The sequence below is a fragment of the Anarrhichthys ocellatus genome, unplaced genomic scaffold (genome assembly GCF_004355925.1).
Source record: "Anarrhichthys ocellatus isolate YVR2014 unplaced genomic scaffold, GSC_Weel_1.0 scaffold6, whole genome shotgun sequence".
Taxonomy (NCBI): Eukaryota; Metazoa; Chordata; class Actinopteri; order Perciformes; family Anarhichadidae; genus Anarrhichthys; species Anarrhichthys ocellatus.
In genome coordinates, this window is record NW_022280036.1 from 497230 (window position 1) to 503257 (window position 6028).

The following is a 6028-nucleotide window of genomic DNA, read 5'->3' on the forward strand; positions in this document are numbered from 1 at the left end:
ACATATATACACACATATATATATATACACACACATATATACACACACACACATATATACACACATATATATATATACACACACACATATATACACACATATATATATATACACACACATATATACACACACACACATATATACACACACACACATATATACACACATATATATATATACACACACATATATACACACATATACACACACATATATATATACACATATACACACACATACATATACACACACATACATATACACATATACACACATATACACATATACACACATATATACGTATATATACATATACACACATATATACATACACACACATATATATATACATATACACACATATATACATACATATACACATACATATACACACATATATACATACATACACACATATATACACATACATATATACACACACATATACACACATATATACACACACACACACACACATATACACACACACACACACATATACATATACACACACACACACATATACACACACATATACACACACATATATACACACATATATACACACATATATACACACACATATATACACACACATATATACACACACATATATACACACACATATATACACACACACACATATATATATACACATGTCAAGACGCTGAAGAAGTGAGGCAGTCAAATCCTCTCTTTCTCCTTCTCTTCTCTTTCTCCTTTACACAGTCATTCATGCAGGTTATGTTTACATGTGTTAATGTATGTGTAATGATCTATTAAGAGTGTTTATGCAGCTGGACGTGTCTAAAGACTCGATTATCTCGACGTGTCCAGCCCTTGAACTCATACAGCAAAACATAATGGCCCATCGCTTACTCTCGGCATGTCCTCTTCTGGTGCGTCTGGTTGTGACAGACCAAGGTCCAAATACATCGAGCCCCACATATGTAAGAGGAGGACAAGTTTTGAGACGCTCGGGTGGCAGGTCTGCCATGCGTTGTTCTTCCAGTTTTCCACGCAGCTTGAGGCAGATTATGCATTTATGGAGTACTGAATTGATTAACCTCTTGCCTCCCAAGATCCACAGTCATGCTGCCCTGATCGCTCCTTCCGTCAGGTGACAACCCTGATGTTTCACCTGCTCATGGTGATGTCGGGTGAGGAGTAGGGAAATGTGTGTCACGTCCGAGGGGCAGATCTGAGACTAAAGCGCAGACAGACACTGGAGACGAGGTGAAGTTAAAAAATAAGGTATTTTTACTTAAAAAGGAATAAACAAAAACTAAAAGCGACTCCAACGGAGCGGGCATAAATCCAAACAGAAAACAAAAAGGCAAAGTCACAAAAAAGCAAAGGTACAAGCCAGGAGCAAACACGAGGGAGACACAATGCAGGAACAAACAAGGACGATCTGACAACCAGAACAGTGGAAAGCAGGGGAGTATATATGTGTGGGGTGATGAGGAGATTGAAGGCAGCTGGGTGGAATGGGCAGGTGAGAAGGATGAGTGCAATCAAGGGAAACACACACACACGCACAAACAGACACACAGGAACACAGGGGGCAAAGCCTAAACCGTGACAATGTGGTTATCTTTGGGTAGGATTATTGGGTTCTTTTCTGCAGTTGCTAGGTTGGAGTGCTTTAGCCGGCCTCCAACGCAGATGAGATTGTCCTCCACGGTTGGACCGAGTTTCAACAAGGCACTGTTTTTGGATACTGCTTTGTTGACTCGGAGATCAACTTTAAATACAGTGTAATACCAAACAATGGTCACGTTTAGATTCATGGATTTCGAGAACTAAGTTCAATAAATTATTTCTCTATCATATGAAGTGGATAAATTAAAAAAGAAAAGAAGTTCCTCTCATTCAATTAGGATTATCCTCAGGTTGAAAAAACATACAATTGTATCTCCTGACTTAACAGTTAACAGTAATTTAACACATCAACCTGGTCATTGATTTACTGTTCTTACATTTATTACATTAATAAACATTAACCTAAAGATTGAGTACTTGTCAAAACATTGTTACAAAGTGTTTTAGGAGACTAGTAAATGGTCACAGTCAGATTGGAGTGACAGCGCTCCACCAACATTCCTCATTAGCTGGGTAATAGAAACTGGACGGCTCAGCAGAGCCATGAAGATGGGTATATATTCTTTCAAAAATCACAATCTTAAAGTTTTTAGACACAAAGAGTAACTGCATAAAGGTTAAATCCCTACTGTGTTATAGCACTGTGCTCAGGGAACAGTTATTCACAGGAAGGTATCTTGAATTCATACTACAATCATTTTCATTCATTCACAAATAAGTGGTCATTTCAGATTATATGAAAGGGCAAGGAAAAGTGTTTAAATGGATGTGGGTCTGTGTGTGTGTTTTGAATTTCAAGCACAGAAATTAATCTGAGACTATCTGGCCTGGTGCCACAGGAACAGCAGGCTCTTATTCTGCCTGGCAACAAACACTGAGACACATCAAACACACACACACACACACACACACCGGGCAGTTAGCACCTCCACCGGCATGGCCCTGTGTGATGTCATCAAAGACAGAAGTCCCAGGTGCTGATGGGATAGGAAATGCTCTCTCTGGCTCTCCCCCGTCTCCTGGCACCTGGCTGACAACTCATGACATCTCCCTTTTCATGTAATGATCCCCTTGACTTCAAAGTGAAAGTAGGGGAATCCCTCCTAACACACACACACACACACACACACACACACACACACACACACACACACACACACACACACACACACACACACAAGTGCAGGTACACAAAGCATAAAGATATGTATTCATCTTATTTTTCTTCCAAGTGGGAAGGTGTGAGATGATTATAGCTGGTTTTCCTTTTGGTAAATATTCTTTAGATGTCAAACTACTCTCCAATACAGGCGTGTCTTGATATTCATGATATTATGGTCACCTTTTGGGAAACCGGAGACATTTCACGTTTAGACCAGATTTCAACGGGATTTGCAAGACTACAATTTTTCGTCATCTACATTGTGCTAATAATAGTATATCATCATTTCACTTTTGAACTACTTTTAAACGTCTTTTAAACATCGAAATGCTCACAGTTCAATATGTAGCAACTAAATACTTAATCATAGTAACACATCAACAGTTTCCACTCACAGGACAAAGAAGACCAAGTGACACAGGCAACAATTAAATATAACAAACAATGTTCTTTATATACAACCATAATCTCCCTTTCCTTCTTTAAAAGTCGTTGTCAAAGCCACACAGAGCCGGTTTCAGAAGACCTGCCATATTTTCAAGGTGGACATCTATAAATAAAACAAGTATTAGAAAAACATTTAAACTTTTAGACCAGTTTTGAACATCTTTTCACCAGAGACCATAGTCGTCTTTTAAACATATTTTCAACGGAATGATGCTCACTTGGATATTACACAGTATAATACTTTATATTGTTTGTATATTGCTATAAGCCAAACAACAATGTTTTGACCGTCTACTTATTAGAACATTACTTTGTTTTACTTACTTCCTCTACATTTAAACTGTGTACAGCCCCACTTGATTTTCGTCGTGTATTTTAGATGTGAAATGTCCTAAAAACTCTATTTTATATAACGTTGGGCTACAGTGACAGTCCACTAAGAGTCTCCAACATTAACTAAGACATATGTTTGTTTACTGTTCATCCATGCTGCTGTAGCCACAAGCTAACGCTACAAGCTAACATGCTAACGCTACAAGCTAGCAGCCTCGCCTGCATGGTGAGCATAAAATGATACTAATGGTGCATATTTTGGTTCGCAATATTGGAATTCAGTAGTTCAAGTACTTAAGTATGTCGTTTGCGTGAAGCCTCGTTTATTCCGTCAGCTCGTTCACTTCACTCCGCAGGTGCTGTGTTTCCAGACACAGCTGCATGTTTCAAAGTTGGAGAAGATCTCTGAGCCTAAGTCCCTGCGCATGCGTGTTCCAGCAGTAAACACACACTTGTATTTTACATACAGACATAATGTGCTCTGCTCTCTGTGGTTAAATGAGTCTGGTTGGCCTCGTCTGCATATATGCAGGTTTAAGCGATACAAGTTATAACTAAAAGAACCATATGATAAATTTCCACAACACTCTCATTATGATGTCCTGGGAGCTTCTTGTTGACAGCACACAGTCTATAGTTCCATATTGATGACATTTTATATGAAACATTAAATGCGTTGATTTCACTTCTTTGTGTAGACCACATTTCACTGGCCAGCGTAATATGACTTTGGAGAAATACGTTCAAAGTAACCAATATCGTGTCTCTTTCAACCTACAAGTGAACAAACCATTAATATTTTAAAACAAATTGGTGTTTTGTGACACGTTGATGTTGTAACCGCATTTTAGCCGATTGAAAAGACGGTGAAAATAGGTATTAGGCGTTCAGACCCAATTTCAACCAGTTTTCAACCAGAAATCAACGTTGAAATCCGAGTTGGTGCTCACTGGGTAATTTGACAATTTTATTACTTTTTAGTAGTTTATCTTTACAGGTGTGGCTACACCTTTGTCTCTGAAATGTAGAGTAGAAGTATAAATGAAATTGAGTTAGTTTACAATATGCTCCTTGGCTTTGGAGTACACTCAGATACTACTGTAGACAGTAGGGTAAACACACTGTCAAATTCATTCCTCACACTTTTGTTCTTGTGTTTTTGGCTCAGAAAAGCTAGAAAAATATACACCACCCTTCAAACTCTTAAAGTACAGTTAGAATATAGTGTTGCTCTGCTACAGTGGAGAAATCCTGACAAACCCGCTGTGCATTGCTGAGCTATGATTGGTCAGTCTAACTTTGGGGTAGGGGTTACGCAAACAGTCAGTTGGCATGATTCACAGTTAATCTATAAAAGATATACCTCAGGAGAATTTTCCTCGTCCTTTTGACGAGATAGAAACAGGTCTAAGATCATTTTCATAAGCCCGTAAGCTGAGGTCAGACATCCACTGTGAAGCCCTATAACCTTAACTGTACCGCTCTCTTAAACTCTGGATGACTGATTTCACAGATGCTGTTTCAGAATTCTAGATGGACCATCTGTGAGCTAAACTCTAGCATTTCACGTCTTTGATGCTGGTGGGGGGTAGAGACTGACTGCAGAGGAGCTACTCCGATGGGTGTCAGTGACACTGACTAACACTGGAAACACACACTCTCAGAGACATAGACAGAGACCTGCATCCATATACATTCATAACGAGCTTGGCTCTCAAACTAATAGGTAGAAATAAAGTTGTGTTCTCGTCCCTTTCCTTTAGACATTTTCAAAAGCTAAATTCACCTATTTAATGACATTTCAGATTATCTTTCCAAGCTATCACATCCCTACACATACACATACTGTATGTGGTCGGCTCACACTGGATCTATTTATATCTGCATGCAGGAGGAGATCACGCAGGGCCGCAAAGGACGAAACATGACTGACAGGCGAGCAGATGCCTGCCGCTGTGGCAACCGCTGACACAGCCAAAAATAATTCTGGAAGAACTGGTGGAAATTCACCCCCAAAAAAGGTTCCACAGATACAAGCAGCAGGGTAATTATGAGGTCTGAAATGAGGACCAGATACAGGACAAGAACACAGGACAGGAGAGAGGAGGAACGTCTGGAACTGGAGTTGTACATTCTGGAGCCCACTGCTGGAAAAAGCAGTGCCACATGACAGGCAAAATAAACAAACAAAAGCACAGTGAAAGGGGGATGAATCAGGGAAAAAAGCTGACATATTCCTGAGGTTGCCCCACTCAGCTTGCCCCACTGAGGGGCGACTGTGGCTCAGTGGTAGAGCAGAGGATTGGAGGTTCGATCCCTGGCTCTGCTAGTCCATGTCGATGTGTCCTTCGGCAAGACACTTAACCGCAAATTGCTCCCGCAATCTGTGCCATCAGTGTATGAATGGCTGTGAATGGGTGGATGATGACATGTAGTGTTAAAGCGCTTTGAGTGGTCGAAGACTAGAAAAGTACAGTTTAT